The sequence below is a fragment of the Amblyomma mixtum genome, chromosome 6 (genome assembly GCF_055824585.1).
Source record: "Amblyomma mixtum isolate Tamu chromosome 6, ASM5582458v1, whole genome shotgun sequence".
In the NCBI taxonomy this organism is placed as follows: Eukaryota; Metazoa; Arthropoda; class Arachnida; order Ixodida; family Ixodidae; genus Amblyomma; species Amblyomma mixtum.
In genome coordinates, this window is record NC_143017.1 from 135214077 (window position 1) to 135234656 (window position 20580).

The 20580-nt window shown below is 52.6% G+C and overlaps 1 protein-coding gene and 1 pseudogene across 5 annotated transcripts in view; one reads left to right on the forward strand and one right to left on the reverse strand.

Annotated features, from left to right (window-relative positions):
• Positions 1-20580, reverse strand: part of LOC149340471 (uncharacterized) — a 274948-nt pseudogene that overhangs the window by 207259 nt on the left and 47109 nt on the right. The gene's annotated exons all lie outside the window — the stretch shown is intronic.
• LOC149340473 (semaphorin-5A-like) overlaps positions 1-20580 on the forward strand; it is a 150742-nt gene that overhangs the window by 27414 nt on the left and 102748 nt on the right. The window contains exon 1 of one of the 4 annotated variants that reach the window (XM_089549248.1): positions 9294-9516. The exons of 2 other annotated variants lie outside the window; for them this stretch is intronic. The gene's annotated coding sequence lies outside the window, so the exon portion shown is untranslated. Of the gene's footprint in view, positions 1-9293; positions 9517-20580 lie in introns of those variants that run through there. One more of the 4 variants, XM_089549250.1, reaches the window with a different exon arrangement.

A 20580-nucleotide genomic window follows, 5' to 3' on the forward strand; every position in this document is an offset into this window, starting at 1 on the left:
GCGCATGCGCAACTGGCGAGCGCGGCGGCGGCACCTCTGGCGGCGCGCCAGCTGTGCGCCGTGTGACGTCACTGCTCCTCGCGCATGCGCATATGGCCTTGTCTCAACTCCACGAAATGGCTTGGCGACTCGCGTAGTGTTGCTTTCGCAACAAAATTACTAAATGAAAGAAACAGCAGACAGTTTTAGCATAGCCGGACAGCTGTCCGGTAAATATGGGAACGCATTGCCGTTGCTACCGTGGTCAGGCTTGCCTAGCCACATTTGCCGTACGGTAGCAGTCGCCGTAGTTGCCGCGTTTAGCGTACGATGGGGCTAAAACTCTCTAGTAGCAACGTTCGGCGCACCAGCACATGACTGAGCAGCGCAGTATAAGGCCAACCCCCATTGCACATGTACGAACTCGAAGGCTGTGCAAAAACTGGCAAGCCAGCCTGAAATCTCTCGGTGTTGCCTTACATAAATAATAGACTGCTGAAAGTCGTTCAATTTGCAAATCCGAGAAAAATAAGTCCATAAAAGCATATACAGAACGCTGAGACCGATGATTAAAAAAATACTTGTAACATGCACAAATCAGCGCGGCCGTGACTACGCCCCCCTTGGTATGTAAGTGATGATTGTAATATAGCTGAACCTCGTTATAACGAAGCTGAAGTGGCCCGGCGATTACTTCGTTATAGCCGTATCTTTGTTACAGCCGGCGTTGACAGGGCTTCCAAGGGCAATCTTAAATCCTTCATTATATCCATTATTTCGTTCGTTACCACGAGATTCGACTGTAATGGCGAACTGTATACCTGCAGGAGCAGGATACAAACTCGAGGGTATACCTACGGTATAGACGTCTTCGTTTGCCGAACGATCCATTAACAACAAAATCTACGTCTCTGGTGTCTAAGAAAGCTTAGTCCGATATAATATCAGAATGCCATTTGGATTCTATTCGCAGATTATTTCTTTACTCTTTTTATTATTTCTGAGTCCATCGAGTAACATCATGTCACCGCGATCGCAAGGCTAAAGAAGAAAAAAAAGGAGTTCATGACTTTACTTGATCAAATTACAAAGACCGAAAAAAAAGAAAAATGCAAGAGATTCGAAATCGAAGTATGTAACTAAACTGGCCCACATTTCAGACGTAAATAACGAATGGACCGACGGGGCTGGTATTTACGCTCTTTGCCGATAGACTAGTGCAATGACAAGGAGAGAGATCGCGACCCCTATGCGGGTTTCACCGTGGCATCGAAAATCGCACGCAGGCTCTGCCTCCCCGCATTCACCCGTGCTAACGAGCGCGAGATTCACGGCGTAATGGCGGGCGCTTCCTGCAAGCCTATACACACCGCCGGCCGGTAATTACTTAGGAGGCGAGCCAGATGTAGTCGTGTAAACGCGCCTTCCGAGACTAACGAACGGCGACTGATTCGCCGGGCCGCGCACACGTATATACAAGGGCGGCCGACCGCGGGCAGCCCGCGCAAAGGCGAAAAGAGCGGCCAACTTAATGACTGCCAACATAACTAGGCAAGAAAAACGGACGGCGTACTATCCATACGTATACACGTATACGTACACGACGCGGCACGCGGGAAAATAATAAAACAAAAATAAGAGACGGCGAAATTGCGGCAACTTATCACGCCGTCGTCGTCTATATACGCTCACGGACCTGGCATGCAGATGAGCCCCAAGCAAGACGCATCGCGCGCTTGGGGCGCCGATATTCGGTCACGAAGAGCATGGCTTCTCGATGGCTTTCCAATCGCCTCGTTCGCGCTGGGGTCACGGATGGGTGAGAATATCTATCGAAAGAAATACAAGAACGTGTCAAGGAAAAACACACACACACACACCAGTGCACGCCGGCGTTCCCGAAGGGCGTATAAAGGTGTACATAACGCGTTTCCATAACAGCCGTGCGCGCGCATCTTTCTCGGCCGACATTTCGCGAGCCTTTCACGGTCGCCGTTCAGCGGCTGAAAGAAAGCGGCCCGCGGCCATACTACAGTCGCCGCAGGCGCGACCGGCGCGATTAGGCGCGTTCGAATTTCAGTTCACGCGGGCGATCTCGGCGGACGTGTCACGCCGCCACCACACGCTGCAGTCCAATCACGAAGCCTGAGGGTGGGTAGCCTATCGTTAAAAAGTCATTGGGTCACGACCGAAGGCGACGAGCTCTGGCTGTGGATCGAATGTTTCGCGAGTTATAGACGATGATGCCGGCGGCGGCCTGTGAATATAGTGGTACCACACACGGTAGCCGCGTCGACGCCTCCCAATTATCGCGCCTCGGCCCGACAAGAGTAGCGCCGCAGCGGAGGTGATCCCTTTCGCCCCCGTTCGCTTCCCATTCACGGCGGCGCGTTTAGATCGCGTTGGCGGCGGCAGGCCGCACCTCTTCACCGTGCGCGCCGCCGCCGACGACATCCCACGCGCGGTCCTGTCCTGCCTCGTTCTCCGCGTAAAGTCTCCTCCCTCTTTCCCGGCGGCGTCTGGCTGCCCTCTCCGAAACACGCGTTTCTTGGGCATGTACTATTCCCGCGGCGGTGTCTCCTACGCGAAGTGCCCGGGGCGAACACCTTCGTCTTCTTCTTAAATTGGCTCGTTTACAGCCGACGACACCTGTGTTCCCAGGAATATATGGACGAGCGGTTCGCAGAAAACGTGCGCCTCGCCCCCCCCCCCCCCCTCCCGCCCCCTCCCGCCCCCTCCTAATTTCTTTTTATCTTTTTGCCAGCATCGTCATCGTGTATTCAAGCAAAAAGTAAATAGATGAAGAAACGGGGGAGACATTGCCGCAGCCGTCATCACCACCCTTGTTCGACAACACCTCACGCCCTTACACCCCTCCCCGACACTCCTTTCCGCCGCCTCTTCGTCGCCGGCAGATACGATGAGGCAACAGGGGAGGACGTATAGCATACAGCGAAGGTTTATAGGGTGTCGCGTCTTCGCTCTATTTATGCTCAGCCTCGCAGAAGCGTGTCGGGCGAAGAAGGCGTAGCTGAACCGCTGTTTAAACGCTGCGATTAACGCTGTCTCAGAGACCCGATTTTCGTGTCGCGCAGTAAAGGTGGCGGCAGTATTGATATAGAGAGAGGAGGGACTACGTCACGATAGGTACACGCGATGCAAGTTCCACCAAACGTAACCAAAAACGCGTGGATGCCTTCCCCGGGTTTAACCTATTACGCGCAATTACAGTCGCGGAACAGGAACGTTGTACGCTTAGGTGAGCGCCGACTCGCTACCATTAATTGAGACGAGTAGTTGCGGCGGCGGCGACGAGAGGTCGCTGCTGTAGATGCGCCATCGTTCGTCACGCTTCAGCACTTCGTGGGGCTCAACGCTCAGCTGACGCGGGAAATTACGCGAAACATAACCCTCAAGTTACAAACCAGCGGGAGGTCTCGCCGGCGAAGGCGGCTGGCTCGGCGTGGTCACGTCCCGTGCACGTGACGGCCGGACTGAACTTTTCTTTCGAGAGACGCCACTCGCTACTCGAAACATTTACAGGCTTCTGTTCCTTCCTTCCGTTCCTCTCAGTGTAAGCGAGAACGAGTTCCGAAGGAATGCCCGGCCTATAGTGGTGGCGACATCGCACAGCCCTTAAAACGCCTTCCATATCGTGGATGGGCGCGCTGAGCGCGTGCATATCGTTTACGCTGCTGAGACACGCAAAACAGAGCAGTCACGGAGCGAACGGACGAGGGGGGCCCCTCGCTGAGCATTTTCGCGACTCGCGAAACGAGTCTGGGCGCAGGAGCCGTCGGGCTTCGCCGAATTCTGCTGCCGGCGTTCCGCTAATGCGGCCCAAGGGTGGCCCCTGCCAGAATCGGCGCCCCGAAGCCGAGAACTGGGCCTTCTGCAAACTTTTCTTTTTTTTTCCATTTTCATTCCTTTCCTATACGCGGAACCGCGTCTTGTCCATCGCTGATAACATTAGCGGCAAGCCTGATCAACGAGGCGCCGTAATGGCGCCGCTGAGCACTTATCGACGGAGAGACGAGGAGGACCAAGAGAAGTGGGAGGTGATCCCGAAACGGGGCGTCGACAGTTAAATCGCCCCGATGGGTGGCTGCTCCAAAAAAAAAAAAAAACAGCCGGGCACGCACGTCCCGCTGACCCCCGTCGTCACATTAGTCGACCGCAGTTGGAGCTTCGACGTGGGAAGTCCCCCACGGGGGTCTCCTTCTGCTTCTGGCTCAGCCGGCACCGATCGCGAATAACGCACTAATAAGGGGTTTCGGTGGCCCTCCGCACGGTGGCGTCGTCGTTACGCGTCTATAGCCTTTGATGTACTACGTTAATGCGAACAACTCTTTAATTAGCGTGCGACTAAAAGCGTCTGCCTCGAACTGAAACATGCCTTCTTCTTTTACTCCTCCGGTTTGCAGCAGCAGCGCGGCTCGTAAAGACTGGAACGTGTTCGCCAAGTATCGCCGCGACTGCGTTTGCGAGGCCGGAGGCGGGATCTGGCGCGCCGATCGTTTGACCCACATGAGCCCGCCAATCCTGAAGCGCGCGGATTCCGATTTGCTCTTCATTGATGGCTCGCCTCCGGACAGGAGTCAAAGGGATGCGGCCTAAAATGGCGACCCGATGAAGCCCGTCTCACTTGACCCCGAAGCATGCGTCAGGCTGGCGATGAAGTAACCGAGACGGTAGGCCTTCGAGTGGCTCATGCATACTGAAGCGCGTTCTAGCACTCTTGTACCAGCTGTACAGGTTATACTTGAAGGTGTCTCCTGTGAATGCCTTCAGATGCACCGAATGGAAATCGCACTTGTAGTTAAAGGACTATACTCACCTCAATTTAGTTGTATATTTTCTTCTCTGCTATGACGTATAGCATTGATCACCACGCGGTATTCGCCTACGACCGCGCAATAACTTAGAACTCAATTTTCCCTCTCATGTTGGTTCGGTTTCAACGACCGAACGATTGACTGCGACATCAAACGATAGGGTTAGATCATGTAAGGCATGAAAAAACTGCAGTATAATCGCTGATATGTCATTTGTTGTCATTACGGTTCTTGAGGCACGCTAGCTTAAGCGTTGTAGCGAATTAAAACGACGTATTAGCGAATATATTTGTGCTTTTCTTTTTCATGCCACACGTAATTTAAACCAACCTTTGACGTCACAGTAATCGTTCGGTTGTTAAAACCAAAACCGAGACAGCAAAAAACAGAAGAAATACAAATATAAATACAATGTAGGCAGCACATATCCCCAACAGACTCATTTCGTAATTCGTGAAGTTGGCTTTCCCACGTTGCATGTTGACCTGATAACGCCGTCACTGGTCGCAAGTAGAACGGGAACAAAGTGCCGATCTCGCACGTTACTGTTTCGCAGCTGCACGTGATGTTTTCGCGAGAACAGCGGTGGCATATGCCGCTTCATAAAGCATACGAACACCACAGCTACATACAGTCGAGCCCGGATATATCGGAATTCTTGTTTATATCGAACACTCAGAACAGCTCCTTGAAAATCCAAAGCAAAGTGTAGCGCTATTGTACGCGTTCATCGGAGGATTCGATATACGATCGATATATGTGATATATCGAACGGCGCGGCGCGCCCTGCAAGTAGCGCTCCTCCTAACGGCTCTCTTCGATTACTTTTCGCGTCCGGCCTTGGACATCGGCTGGCAGAGCTAGCGCTGTGGAACCGTGTAAGGAGGTGAACTTGGGATGTGCTTGAAAATGGCCTTCGGTCTCTTGGGGCTCATTTTCCACGCCACACCGCTGGCATGCGGTGAAGCCATACTAAAGCTTAGCGGTGGCCCTCGCCTGGCTAGCTTCGCTCGCATCGTTGCCGAAAGCAAGTGCACCTTAATTTTAATGAGATTGTTCTGTTTATAGTGTACTCGTAATGGTAATAGACATTTTATACTGTCAGTGGCTGGTTCCAAAAAAAATAGAAAAAAAAGGAGGCACAGTACGCCTGAAGTGGAACGACAAAGGGAGGTCCGGGGAATGTTGTTTAAGGCCAGAAAAAGAAGAAAGTCAGGTGGAAGCGCCATGCAAAAAAAAAAAAAAACGCAGTAAAGCGCCGAGAACAAAGAAAACGAAACGACAGGTTAGGTTGTCGAAATACAGCACCGTATGTGCCATTAAGCCTGAGACCATCATCATCATCACTAAAAGAAAATGACACGCAAAAAAATAAAATTTAGAAAGGCGTCAGAAGGAGGAAGGCAAGGAGTAAAGAAAGGATGGGGGGGGGGGGGGGAGAGAAAACAAGAAAGAAAATATGAGGACAGTAAGCGAAGGCAAAAAAATAATAGAAAGGATAAAGGAGCCCAAAAAAAGATAGTCGGTGTGATATTGATCATAGATTTACAAACCACTTATGGATGCAACGCCATTTAGAGGAAAGCACGTTTTAGCGAATGTGAGAAGCTCGCAGATTACTGCCTTGATAACAGACTCCCAAAACAATCCAAATAAAGCTAGTCGTCGAAACGATATGGGCGCCCGCACTGCATAATAACAGCAGCAGCCGTTGGTCTGTGCGTGAGAGTTGCGTATTTTAAGAGAGTCAGCCTCCCAGCTATACAGTAAGCACGTATTGCTGCTCTTTGTGGGGAAAAAAAATTGCGCCTCTCCCGTAACCGAGAGTAGAGTAAGCATGAAATGTTTACGGGCCTAACACAAGCTCCATTGCTCGGCTTAAGCAGCTGTGACGGTGGCGGCATTGAAATCCAGGATGATGCAGAAGCGTACGCGGGCACGACGAGACGCAGGCCTGACAAGAATGTACAGGGTGGTCCACTCTAAGTGCGAACACAGCTCCGCGTGGCCGCGCTCCGCGGAGCGCCAGCGGATCCGGCGCGTTCGCGCATCGAAGCAAAGCAGCGCAGGTGCACAGGGGCCCGGGGCAGGAGCTTCGTGTCGTCTGCTACAGCGCTGCGCGCACCTCGCTTGCGCCAGCGCGGTAGCAGACGACACGAAGCTCCTCCCCCGGGCCCCTGTGCGCCTGCGCGGCTTTGCTTCGATGCGCGAAGCCCCTAAGAGATCACGTATGACAACGAAGTGTACCGTGGCATTTATGTGCTTTTCGCACGCGTTATTAGAAATCAGAAATTATAATTCCGTGCATTATCAACTGCACAGCTCGAGTGATATCTTGATGAACATTGAGAAGACACTTGCAGCAGTTATTTTTTGTGACTCGTTTGGAGAGCAACCGGCGCTTGTATGCCGGTCCCGTAGGAGGGCTTAGAGAGTCTCGTTGAAACTCGTTAAATCTCGTACGGTGCCCGGATGTTCTCGTTGCAGAGCCCGGATGAGTAGAATTCAGTGCCCGGATGTTGGCTCGCGGTCTCGGCGTGACGTCACCACACTGCCGACAACGGGAGCTAAAAGCATTTCATGCCTAAAAAGAAAGAACGCGGCCCCACCGTGTGCAACTTCTTCGCTTATCTGCTATCCCTTTCCGTGCGCCATTCGTACGCCGTTCTCCGGGTCGCTTAGCAACGGCCGTGCATGTCGGCCGTTCCCCAGCATGCCGCAGTATCGTATGACGGCAATACCGCTGTCGACGCCCTTGGCGCGTACTTGGTCACGTGAGGCCCCGAGCGCGCCGGAATTCCCTCCGCTTCAGCGTTCCCTCCCTACAACCACAACACCACCGTCGGTCCGCATTTCGGTTTCTTTTCGTTTTTCTTTATTCTTTCAGCCGTTCTTTCTCCATCCCAAGCCGTATAGAGTTTCTGGCGGCGGTGTCTCGTTCTGCTGTACGCCGAAGCGGGCGTCAGGGTTGCACTTCAACGAATTAATTCTCATTTTTCTTTTTTCTCTCTCCCCTCACTGCGTGAACTGCTTTCACCGCGGCGAGTAAGCTGCTGGCGTTATGCAAGGTGATCTACGGCTCGCTGTCCAAGGACGGCGCCGAGCCGCCGACATCGCTCGACTTTCAGAGCTGCGGGGCTGCGCAGAACGAGCTCGACTTAGCACGTAGACTCGAGGTTATTGTATGGGCTTGCATGTGCGCAGCACGCATCGTGGGGCGCCCTTTCCGGTCCATGTGTTTGTCGCTCTATTGCAAAAAAAAAAAAAATGGACCGACACCAAACGCGCCCATGCCATCGGTTTTAATACTGGTGCTTCTGCTGACCTGCTCTTTTACCCAATAAAGCCCCTTACTACTACTGGTACTACAGGATTTTTTTTTTTTTTGGGGGGGGGGGGTAGAGTAAGGTATAATAACGGAAAGTTAGGCTAGTTGGATTGAACTATACATCATATTAGATAGCCTTGCGTGAGCTTGAATTCGTTTCTTTTCCCTGTATTCCTGTTTTTATATATTTCCGTTTTCGCGTGTATAAACCTTCAGTTGAAATATAGCGCGTCTTGGCCTCTTATCCCTTGTCTTCGTCGTTTAGCGTTATGATGTATAAAGGTGTGAGCGTGTGAGCAACGTGTGATCGTAGTAGTGACGCCGTTTCTACCCATTCCCATTCATGATGACGACGATTATTGAGGTATTCCGTTTGGTACGGGCGGCCAGAAATTGGTAAATCGGTTATTGAGGAAAGGAAATGGCGCAGTATCTGTCTCACATATCTCGGCGGACACCTGAACCGCGCCGTACAGGAAGGGAGGAAGTGGGAGTGAAAGAAGAAAGAGAGAAAGAGGTGCCGTAGTGGAGGTCTCCGGATTCATTTCGACCACCTGGGGATCTTCCTTGCACTAAATTCGCACAGCGCACGGGCGTCTTTTACATTTCGCCTCCATCGAAACGCGGCCGCCGCAGCCGGGTTCGAACCCGGGAAGCTAATTCCGCGCCAGGCCGAATGTTCCGTATATATACTATTCCACCGCAAATTGAGCCGGCACGCTAGCCCGCCGCCAACTGCAAGCAAGTACGTTTAGTATACGGCATCGAGTAAAGATTGCGGAAAACATTTAGTCAAAGCTGTGTACAGGAAAGAGCGGTGAATGGCCTTAAAGGCCTGCCCCTTACATAATTTAGCAGGGGTCCTTAGTCCGGTACACCTGTGGCATGCTTCCGCAGCAGCTCGGGCCCTAGCCACGAGAGCTCGTTGGTAGAGCAGCCGAGCAGGGCAGCCTCACAGCTCTCTCGGGTAGGTGAGGGGAAAGGGAGGTAAGCGGGTAGCGATGAAGCGTGCTTTGTTTGGGCGACGGAGAGATCGCGACGCACATGGCAAGCGCAGGAGGATCGCTCTCCTCAAGGCCGTTGCGTTCCCCTCTCGGGTGGCACGTGAGGACGCATGGGCCGAGCAACACGATGCCCGAGAGCACTTGCTCTCCCCTTACACTACGCAGAAGCCCAGGCGTCGAGGTGCGCCCGCAGTCGGCGACTCGGCGCCACAACTGTGTTGAGCGCCGAGAGGCGCACTGCGGCGCGAACCGAAGCGATCCCTCGCTGAGGCTGTTGGTTTCTGCTGCTGCAAGCCCTACACGCGAAGGGGAAGCCACGCAGATCTGCACAAGCCAGGTGGGAACAAGTACGACACCCGAAAATCATCAGGTGCATTTCCAATTTCGCAGTACGTTGTCTACCTTTTGTCCGCTGCACGCAGCTCGAAGGCTCTACAGAAGTCTGCCAACGAGACAGCAACCATCCAAAGCGCTCACTCGTACATGCGGATGGGGAGGCATACGTTATTCCTGTTATTATTATTATTATTATTATTATTATTATTATTATTATTATTATTATTAGTAGTAGTAGTAGTAGTAGTAGTAGTAGTAGTAGTAGTAGTAGTAGTAGTAGTAGTAGCAGTAGTAGCAGTAGTAGTCCTTCCTCGAGTATTTGGTGTTGCTTGCGCGTTGTATCAGACCTCAACCTCAACTCTGTGCCTACCAGTCAGTTGAAATCATTAATTCTGTGGAGAGAGATTGGGGTCAACCGCTGCTACAGCATATCGAGTTTCAGTTTGCACGAACAAGTACCTACATGAGGTATTTCTGGTTGGATCTTCCGGAGCACGAACATGTTCAAGCAGCCAGTTATACCATAGAGTAATATAGAAGTAAAGAGCGGACACTCCCGTAGGCCCCAGCGGCCGACTTTTGTGCACAGCGCACCTAGCGGACCCGGGGAAACGCACTGGCCTCAGAGATAATAGGCGTAAACAGGAATCTTGGAGGCTCTACTGTCAAAACCTGGTGGTGGGCATCTGCCCTTACGCAGCTTTGTTGCCTCTTTGGAAGTGCTTAGGAAGAGCCGCCGCCGCCGCCTTTAAGGCCGACAGCTGCAGCTTCTTGTTGGACAGTTCACGGGGTGGAAGAAACAACCGTCGCAGCACCACAGCAGTACACAAAACGGACGTGCCCACGAAGCTTGCAGACGCCGCAAAAAAATACAGCCGCTCACACCGTCGGTCCGTCGCACACTGCCGCCTAGGCGTGCTTGCCCGTTGGCTTGACGCACTTAAAAGACGCCGCTGTTGCTGACGTAACTGCGGCCGTAGGCGCGCAGCGCACGTCACTGCAAGCCAAGATATGCCAAGACCATACTCTTTTTCTTTTTTTTATTTGCACGTTCAGTGCCATCTGGCGGAAACGGGGAAGCGCCGAACTCGGCCGCGAAAGGGCCCGAGTGTCCGCTATTTACTTTATGTTACTCTATGGTTATACCCTCTTGATAGAGCTGCTCGTTTGCTGTGGCTAGAAGAGTTCCCGCGAGGCTTCATTTGTTGTTAAGACAGCAAGGTTTAGAGCAAGATGCTCCTTTCTTAGGCATGCATTCATCGTTTATGTCAGGTCGCGGGATCGGAACGCGTTTCTCGAACGGTTGGAGTTGGATCGTTTACCCGCCCGACGCTCCAGGGTTGTTGAAAATTCGCGCTCTATCGTGGACAGTAGTTGCGACTTTAACCTTAAAGTGCGTTTGCGCATCCTTATCATTTACTGTGCACTCACGAGAACTACAACACTGGCATCCCAACAGCCTGATATAGCCCCAATTGCCATTTCATATATCGGAGAGGTCGGCTTTCCCGCAAAAACCGCACAACGACGCCCCCCTCTCCCATGAAAAAAAGAGAAAAAGCAATCCCCCCTCTTTTACCGCGTCCCCTCTGCAGAGCGGAGGGACGACGACTTCTCACTCGCGCTAGCCGTCCCAAGTCCAAAGCTGTGGCGTGGGGCGCGCCGGATCCGAAGTCCGGGCCGTTCAACTCTGGCTCGTGCAGTAAACGCATCAGACGCACCTAGTTCCGTCCCTCCGACCCTCGCTAGTTCCGTTCAACGTTGCGAGAGCACGCCCGAAGCCTGCGTTCCTGTCGGCGAGATACGGCCGTCTGTGTACCCCAACCAGGACGTGTGAACTGATAGCGTTTTTCTCTGTCGCTGCCACTGGTGTTTTTGTTGTCGGTGAAATGAAAACAGATACATAAGTGTAAACAGGCATCATGTTCGCGAATCCTGGACGAGACTACTGCAGGAATGCATATGTGCGCTTTTCCCCTCCTCTTCCCATGCCTTCTCCGAGCACTGTGCGATATCAGTGCAGCACTCTGAAAATCAACAGGTGGTAGAAACTATTCCGGAGACCTCCACTGCGGCACCTCTTTCTCACTTTCTTCTTTCACTCCCATCTTCCTCTATTCCTTTACGGTGCGGTTGTAATGTCCACCGAGATGTGAGGCAGTTACGGCGCCTTTCATTTCCTGATAAGCAATCATTCCTCAATAGCAGCAGTAGTATAGTTTTTTAGACGCATAGTGACACATTCCTGCCCACACAGGGAGATCGGTCATAAAAGCCATATATTCCCCCGAAACTTTCTCCTTCCGAGCCCATGTGGATAACACTGTATTCTATACTTCCTTTTCCGAGGCTCATTTGGGCCCAGAAAATTTTAGTGCTCGTACAGAAAGTAGCGCAAGCAACGCAATGCTGAAAAACGTTACGCAACCTTCATCGTTCAATAGTTTTTTGCGCCTTTAGCGGATGAGTGCACAGGCAGCTTGGAACATGATAATGGGCGCTGGCAACCAGCGTACACTGTTTCAAGCAGCAGTTGTGAATTCCTGCCGCACAGCTGTAAGTTAAAACGCGTCTGCTATTTTGGTGAGACGGAGCTCGCCTCTTTTTTTTTTATAAAAGGCTTTTATAATAAAAATAAATAAATAAATAAATGCTTTTCACCACCACCACCTATGAAGGCAGGGGTTCTTTCTTTATTTATTTTGTCTACAATGCACGCAACTGTTGCGTGTATATGTAAACATGAGCAGAGAGGGAAACCTCCGACGAGAGCTCTAAAACACACACAAAAAAGGGAGAGGGTGAGGATGAGGGAGGAAAGGAAAGAGCACCTCCAATCACATGCGTCGAACACTCGTGTTGAGGGAAGCGGAGGAACGGCACAATTCTTGAGTGCCCTCTTCGAGGCTACAGCCAAGAAGTGCTCGAGCATGGCAAACATGAACGCTCCTCAAACACGGGAGATAGGAAGCTGTGCGCGCCAATCGCGCGTCTGCCATTGGCTGGGACGCCGTGATGTTTCTACACTGCTGCTGCTGCCGCCGCTTCTGTTGCGGCTGGCTCAGACTATACGCACGAGATTCGGAGCCTATAAACAGCGCTCTCACGTGCTCAGAGAAGGCGACCTCTCCACCTTCGAGTGCTCCGCGGAGCGTGCAGAGAGTCTCCTCAAGAAGCGGGTTATCATCTCTGCGCGGGAAGGGGCGATAAAAAGCTGGCTCGATAAGAATATTCGCGCTTTGGCGTGCGCGCGAGGGCAGGTGCGCGTAAAAAAGCCGAATCGCAGCGCACGTAACATCGCGCACGGGAGGCTCTGTGATAGCGCGTGGGGGGGGGCCAGAAAGCCTACAGCGCTGTGTCGGTTGGCAGCGAGCCGCTTTCTTTACTGCGTACAAGAACGAACGACCGTAAAAGCTGCTCTTCGCGAAGCATTAGATAAAGAGCTACGCCTCCTCCAACAACGCGGATCGAGGCAGGGAGCACATGCTCATCACATGTAATCGTTCCATGAGATACGCCCTCTAAGCTCTGTGTGTGTTCACTAAGCCGAAAGTATATGAGGTTGCCAAAGGGCTAGGGCGCATTTAGCAGCGCGGCGATAACGGCAGAAGCACTTTCGATTTCAGGCGACGGTGCAGGGAACGGAGAAGTGTCGTTATCGACTGGCTCTCGCTCCAACTTCCCCGCAACTCATTTCTCAATTAGAAAAAAATAAATAAAAATTATGATAGTCGATTTACGTAGTTAGGCCAAATGCGAATTAGATGCAAACTGAAGCAAGCGCAGCAACTTCAAACTTTCGCGTCACCCGGGTTTTCCGAAACGAGCTCGCATTTGCAGCTTGCGCGAGACATAAGTTTCGAGTTTAAGTTTCAGTTTGGCATGTCTTAACCTCGACGGGGGACTTCATGCTAAGACGTGTGCGTGCTTTGTTGTCGACGCATTGTGGAGTACGTGCGTTGAATCTCAGCCTCGAGCCGAAACATGCCTGTGAGTAGCGGGAGGGCGGTGCGCGCGCATTTAGAAAACTTCAGTCCGTGCTTCGGTGCCAGCAGCCGGGTTCCGCATGAAAACGCGAACGCGAGTTACATGTTACACGTAACTTACATGCGCATGTGCTTCCATAGTCATGCGATTCTTTCAAATATGGAAGGCACTGTCATCAGCAGCTGCAGCCTGACAGGCCGCATAAGAGATGTTGTAGAGAACAACCTTTAGTTTCCCTTTCCTCGTCTTTGCGCGAGAAACCGTTCCTGAAAAAAAAAAAAAGCCATGTGGCTGGTGGTGTCGACTCGCATCGACATGCAGACTCGCAGATTGCACGTGCTACGCGGAGGTCACGATGTCAAACACGTGGAATGCACAACGTTGATCTGAGGGGACCGGCAAGAAACAAACAGCCAGATGAGAGAGAGAGTAGGGGTACGATCGGCATTTATGTTCCCCACTGCCCGAAGCTCCCACGCGCCGTGGCTAAACGCGCACCGCAACCATTATGCCAGAAAGAAAGAACAAGAATAACAAGAAGCGCAAGCATGTGCCCACATCCCTCTTTCCCCTCCCTTCTCTCTGTACACCGGCGAGCGGCCGAAAGGGGTTGCCGACCCCGCGCGTCGCACTCGTCGACGGTCAACCTGCGGGGCCAGCCAGTCGGCTCGGAGACCTCGGGGCATTACCAGTGCAGGCAGCAGCAGCAGCGTGGCCTGTGCCGCTACTGTGTACATACACACCGCGGAACCACTTAGTCCCGCAGCGGCGGCGTGAGCAAAAGGAGACGACCTCCAGCGCAGCCAGGGCCAGTTGCATGCATTGTCTTCCGGGGGACTGTACTGGGTGCCGCGAGCCGGAAAGCGCGCACCCAGGCGCGACGCGTTCTGCACGAAGCCATATGCCACGAATTATGGGAGGGCTTGTTTTATTCGCGCGCTTCGCCTTTAGAAAAAAAAAGGGGGGGGGGGGGGGGGGGAATCTTAACCTTGGAATGTTACGCAACTTGAGCTTCCATGTCCCTTTTCTTTTTTTTTTAGTCGATCAAATCGCACAGTAAGCGCCGCAGATCGGAAATCGGCAGACACTGGCAGCCTTTCTCGTACCTGTTCACTTGTCAAAGCTGCCCAGGGACAAATCGCCAGAACAAAAAGTGTTTTCAGAAAGTGTTTCGAGGGCCCGCGTACTGCGTTGCGCGTCGATATCGCAGGTTATTTTCTTATGCGACAATTATGGAGAAAATAAAGGACTTCGCGCGACGTATACTGCTTATTAACGCAAAGAGCCGCCACTATTAAACAATAAAAACTAATTAATTTCATAAATAAATAATAAATAAAAACGAAACCGTTTATAACGGGCGAAAATGCGAGCCTTTAGGCTGGAAACTGTCCACCCCGTTCTCTCCCCATCTCGAGCAGCGGAATTCCAGTCATTTCCGCGCCATTCCTCGCAGCTGCTGGAATGCAAATGATCCGTGGGGAAGAAGAGTCGGTTGGCTCGGCTCGCATCAGCCAAGTCACTTGCCCGAGCGTTTCTAGCCCTGGCAAGTAGGGCCCACGCGTTCGCAAGCCTGTATACGCTGCACGGTACTCGAGAGAAAGAAAGAGAGGAGGGTAAGAGAGAAAGCGGGAGCCACGAGTATACGCATTCCGCGCACGCGCCTGAGGAGCTCCTCGGCTGGCGCAGCGACGCAGCGCCGACGGCGGGCCGAGTTCAAATAAGGCGCGCTCGCAAAAGCGCGCACACGAACCCTTCCTTGCCAGCCATCCGGCCCGCGAGAGACGAGATGCCAACGCCGGCGCACAAGCCGCGAGCGCGCACAAACACGGCCCACGGATTCTCCATACGTGATCGCAATCGCCGCCGCACGCGGGTTAGCTCATGCATGCGGAGACGCCGCCGCCATGCAAGCAGTGTGTGTATATATGCCGCTGCCGTAGTAGACGCGAGTAAAGGAGCACGTGGTCTAACTGGAGAGTAGTTAGTAGTTAAAGGGAGTAGCTGGCTGGAGGTTTCTCGAAGATAAGGCGCGGTTCTAACGAATGGCGCGCCAGGAACTCGAGTGTAAATCACAGCCTGTGCACAGCGGAACCATCAGCAGCAGCCAGACTATGGCAGCGCACACCTGATAACTCTTGTTTTTCGAACAGTCTTTCTTTTTTTTTTTTTTAGGCCGCGCGTATGGGCTCGGACCCAATGCAGCGAGAAGACGGCGCCGGTGATTTGTTGAGGGCATGTATATATTGTAGTTTTCCCGTCCATTTATATGCTCTAACTGCGGGTGTAGACAGGCGGGTTTAAAGCGCTGTAATATCGCTCGTTCCGTCTCCCTACCTGTAGACTAGTCCACATATTTTTCGCATCGAGCAGATATATTGTTCCGATAAATCTGGAGTAATGTTCGTCGCTCAGTATTCTCCAGCGCGTGTCGTCTTCCCCTTGTGTACATAAGTTTACCGCACGCTGTCCGAGCGTTTTCGGATCTTCGGCGTGATCTCTCCTTTGCGGAAATAGATTCGCTTGCGTTGACCACTAACGGCCGTAGGTTTGGTTATGCAGTTCGTTGTGTACGGCAATGTGCAATGTGCAAGGCCCTGCACGTATAGCGAATCTTGCGCGGAATCGAACGCGCCATAAGTAACGAGGCGTCCTCGAGAACGGGTGGTGACATATGCGCCGGTCCTCTCAGCCGACATTACAATGTTACCAAACTGCTTAGCAACGGCCGTATAGCTTTGGTTATGCAGTGCGCTGGGCAAGGCAATGTGCAATGTGCAAGGCCTTGCACGTATAGCGAATCTTGCGCGGAATCGAACGCGCCATAAGTAACGAGGAGTCCTCGTGCACGGGCGGTGAGATATGCGCTGGTCCTCTTAGCAGACATTATACAATGTTACCAAACTGCTTAGCTCGGAGATCTTCGCTATCGAAGAAGGCGGTTCGCGAGGCCCCGCGATCCGCTCGGATATATCTCCGGAGTGCTCGAGACTGAATAAGCCCGCGAGATATGGTTTCCACCTCTTTCGATTCACTCTGAATGTGCTCAAACTCTTACAAGCTGGTGGCAGTGCGTGTCTCGCGCTCCGAAGCATCTTATCTACCCGATTGCGAAGGCGCTCGAGGAGTTCCGACCTCTTTGTGTCATCTGACTCAGAAGTGCAATGAAGCTTTAGCATCTGACAATGTGTGTCACCTCTGCAACCGATTCGCACGCGTTGATGAATCAGCGTGCCTTTTATCTTATTTCCCCGTTTTCTGCGCACGCGCAGTCTTCTAGCGCAGGTGCTCTTGACCTCTGGTCTATTCCGAACTGCTAACGGCAAGCCAAGCTCCTCACGTATAAGCAAGGCAAGCGTTCCACCAGCAGTGTCAACTCAAAGAGCACGGTGCGATGCTGGAGCAATTAGCGCGTGTGTTTTGAACATGTGTACGTGAAGGACGCGAACAGACACAAGCACCAGAAAGCACTGCCCATGTTTTCTTCTTTTTTTTTTCACGAGTGTCAGTGCATGTCTATTCCAGCTCTTCATACGTTCGAAGAGGAGGGGCTTGTTGGAGCGATCTATATTTAGCACGACCCGCTCATAAGTGGCGCAAGCAAAGCACGCGTCACCCAATCTGTCGCTGAATCTCAAACAAAAGCGAAATCCATGCACCGCTTCGTCGGCTTTGAGATCGAACCGTCGACCTCTTGCTTCTAAGGCCTGCGCTTCAGCGAGCGAGTCAACGCTAGCGCAAGCGGAAGCATGCGCTGAACCTAACGCCAGTTGCTCAACTGGCTGCGCTTGCCGTTGTAAAAAGATGAAAATGTGCGGACAGCCGAGCGACAAAGATTGCGACCGGCTGGAAGTGGATTTAAGTGACAGTAAATTACTGTTTCCGTGGCAGCGGAGTGGAGCACTCTTTTCCTGAAGAAAGTGATGCGAAAAATCGGGAGCGTTTCCTGACAGCTGTCGGCCGGGCCTCGGCACGCACGGGGTCGAGTCACTGACACCGGTTTGGTTAGGTTCTATCCGTCACTGCGACTCGCAGAGAGGCTATCCTCAAACCGTGACTGAAAATCCTGTATCGATCCTCCTAAAGATACTGTAGTGTATACTTTTGTACATATATAAAAAATACATTAGCTGTTGCCGGCCTGGTCACGTGGTCAGCCCGAAACCCATCTTTTTTTTCTTATTCCCCATAAACGTACACCTGTCTCGCAGCGCTTTGACTATCTCTGAACGCATAGCCAGGTTCAGAGCAAACTTTCGAGAAGGAAGAGGTGGGGGAGCGTTTTAATATAGTCAACGCAGTGTTTTCTTTTTTTTCGACTGAGATTAATGAAGGCCCACAGTCCATCAACACGTGTGTCTCGAGCTAACTAAAGCTGAGCTCCGCATAATTTCTAGGACGTAAGCCCACTTGTACGAAGGCTATTAAGCCAGAACACAAACACGGCTGCACGCGAAGACGTTGCAGATGTTTACTTCATCGCACGAAAGGTGCGGGGAGGTCATCCCCGTTCTAGAGAGCGCGACGGACCTCGTCCTGATCGGGACCGGGGCGCAAGGTGCTTGCTTGACGTGTCTTTTCGCATCCTATGTTTTCCTCCTCGCCGACCTGCGACAAATGGTGCCGATGGCGCGCTCGGACGCGAGCGCCCCTAATGCCAGGTCATGCATGCAAAACGAGGGCCATTAAACACGCCTAACCACCTCGGACTCGGTCATTAGTCACAGCGCGCAGCAGCGCACTGCTCGGTGAACGATTAATTTAACGGCGACGCCGCTTTCTTTTGTTTTTTTTTTTGCCTCGAGTTTTTCCAGTACTACCTACCTCGCACCGCTTAGCCATTACTCATTACTATGTGTGCGTACCGCGCATGAGCATAATTAAGCATATGCACACACTGCGCGTCTACCGGTATACGATATACGCCGTGTAAATACGCACTCGCAAACGAAAACTATAACGAAAACCATTGTTCAGCCCCGCCTGTCGCTCGCTAAATGAAACAGTTCACTGCACGCGCGCATGGGCTGCTGTCCAGCCGTGACTGGGCCGAAAGGCGTCTGGCTATAACCGTCTCCTCGGCAACGATTTCAGCACTCGGAACCGCTGCGGTGACTCGGTAGCTGCGGAATCAAATGTCGCGGGTTGGAATCCCGGCCGCGGGGACGCATATGGGTGAGGCGAAATGCGAAAACACTTCCCGCGTGCTGTGCGTTGTCAGCGCACGTTAGAGAGCGCCAGGTGGTCGAAGTTAATCCATAGCCGTCCACTATACGGCGGCCCTCGGAGCCCACATGCAGATTGGGGATGTTAAACCCCGCGTACCAGTCTAAATCAGTGCAGGATCCTCGCCAGCGGTGCTACAGTGATACTATGTGTCCCCGGTATTTGAGAAGTAGGCGTAGACTTCGTTTCACCATGAGCAAGTAGCATGTCTGGCAGAGGGAAACGAATAATCAGCATAAAAAAGAAACGTTCAAGCTGCATCAAGTATCTGTTGCTCTTCTGTGTCAGCAATTACTGTGACCGATACACAGTGTTTTGGTGGCAGGGGCGATGCCCTCCTAGGATGGCTGCCCCTGTGCAAATTTGAATGCAGCCACCTCGTCAACCTTCTGGCAACAGCTTTCTGTAGTTTCTGTTCACTTGTACGAAAATAGGCGAGTTTGAATATAACATCTGTAATATACACAAACGTTTGCGATACACTACAATACACGCACTGCATACGCGCTGTAGCGGGATGTAGAACAAACCGCCTTTTCAGGGGCGTGATTTACAACTCACAGAACTGTCGAAAAGAATAACAGTAAAAATAAAAGCGGGGCGCAGTTTCGTAAGAGTCCCCTAGGGCGTTGTACGTATTTGGAGCTCACAGTCGTGGCTCTTCCACGCTCTCATCGGGCGTACCGGGCGACGTCGTTTTTCAAGCTTATAACATTGTCCGATCCAGGCTTCCCCGCCCGCATCGTGTCACTGCGCGTATAGCGATAAGGGGCTCGTAGATCCAAAGCCTGTTTTTAGGCTCGCCACCGGCGGCGGCTGTTTGTATATAGCGCGTATATACATTTGCGCACTCACAACTGCTGACGCGTTCATGGGTCCGTTCGGTTCGGGCCTCGAACACAAGAGCCTCGTAGTACTTATGTTGATGACCCAGAGGCACCGTCCGACTGTGCCTCTCCCAGTCCAGGGCAGTTGAAAACTGGGGCTGTCGGGCCGAACGGAAACCAATTTTCGTCGCCGAATCGAACGCCGGTCTCACCGCCCTGCGGCTGAAGCTGTAAAAAATAGAGGGGGGAGGGGGGGGGGGCGTCATTGATTGCCTTTCTCTGCGGGCCCCGCGCCGATGCGCCCGGTGCGTTAAAACGGCGCGCCGCCGCTGCAGCCAATGTGGAGCAGGGTCCACTGACCATGGCCCACTAACGGCCACTACTCGGCGGCGGTGCACAAAGAAAAAGAAATAATAAACGGTCGAAACGCCAGTGCACGCCGCTCCACGTGCAACTGTGTGCGTGTGTGTGTGCACGTGGGGCGTTAATGGAACCGTGCAAATGTGTCTTTTCTCCAAAGGTGGCCGCCATGGTCTCGTATGCAAGGCACGATGGGGCGACGTGTGTTTGGTTTCTTCTGTGCGCGCCTCACAAAGAGGCGCGCCGCGGCTCTGTATACCAGCCGCTCGTGCGCACGAATGAATCCTGCCCGTTCCCTCGTCTCGACTTCTCTTCTTTCTCTCGTTTTTCACGTGTATTATCCCTTCTCTTCATTCTTCACATCTCATAACCGCTCTCAGGCATCTGCCGCATTGTTCAGCTCATCTGCCTAACGTCAGCAGCAAGGCGTCGCAGCAGAGAACGACCTCGAACCACGAACGAAGCGCTCCTCCGGGCCTGCGCTCACGCGATCAGGATGCAAAGAGCCAAAGAGGATTTTCGTTTCCAAACAAGTAGCCGCTCGCTCCCGCCCTCGGCTACTGGTTTTAAGCGTATTCCGTCCGTCCCTTCGGTAGCCAGGCGGCGGGACGGCTTCGCGGTGACTGTAAACAGGCAGCCGTGTGCCGATGCGGGTCATGAAAGCTGCTGCACGCGGACGCACACACGCGTGCAACGTC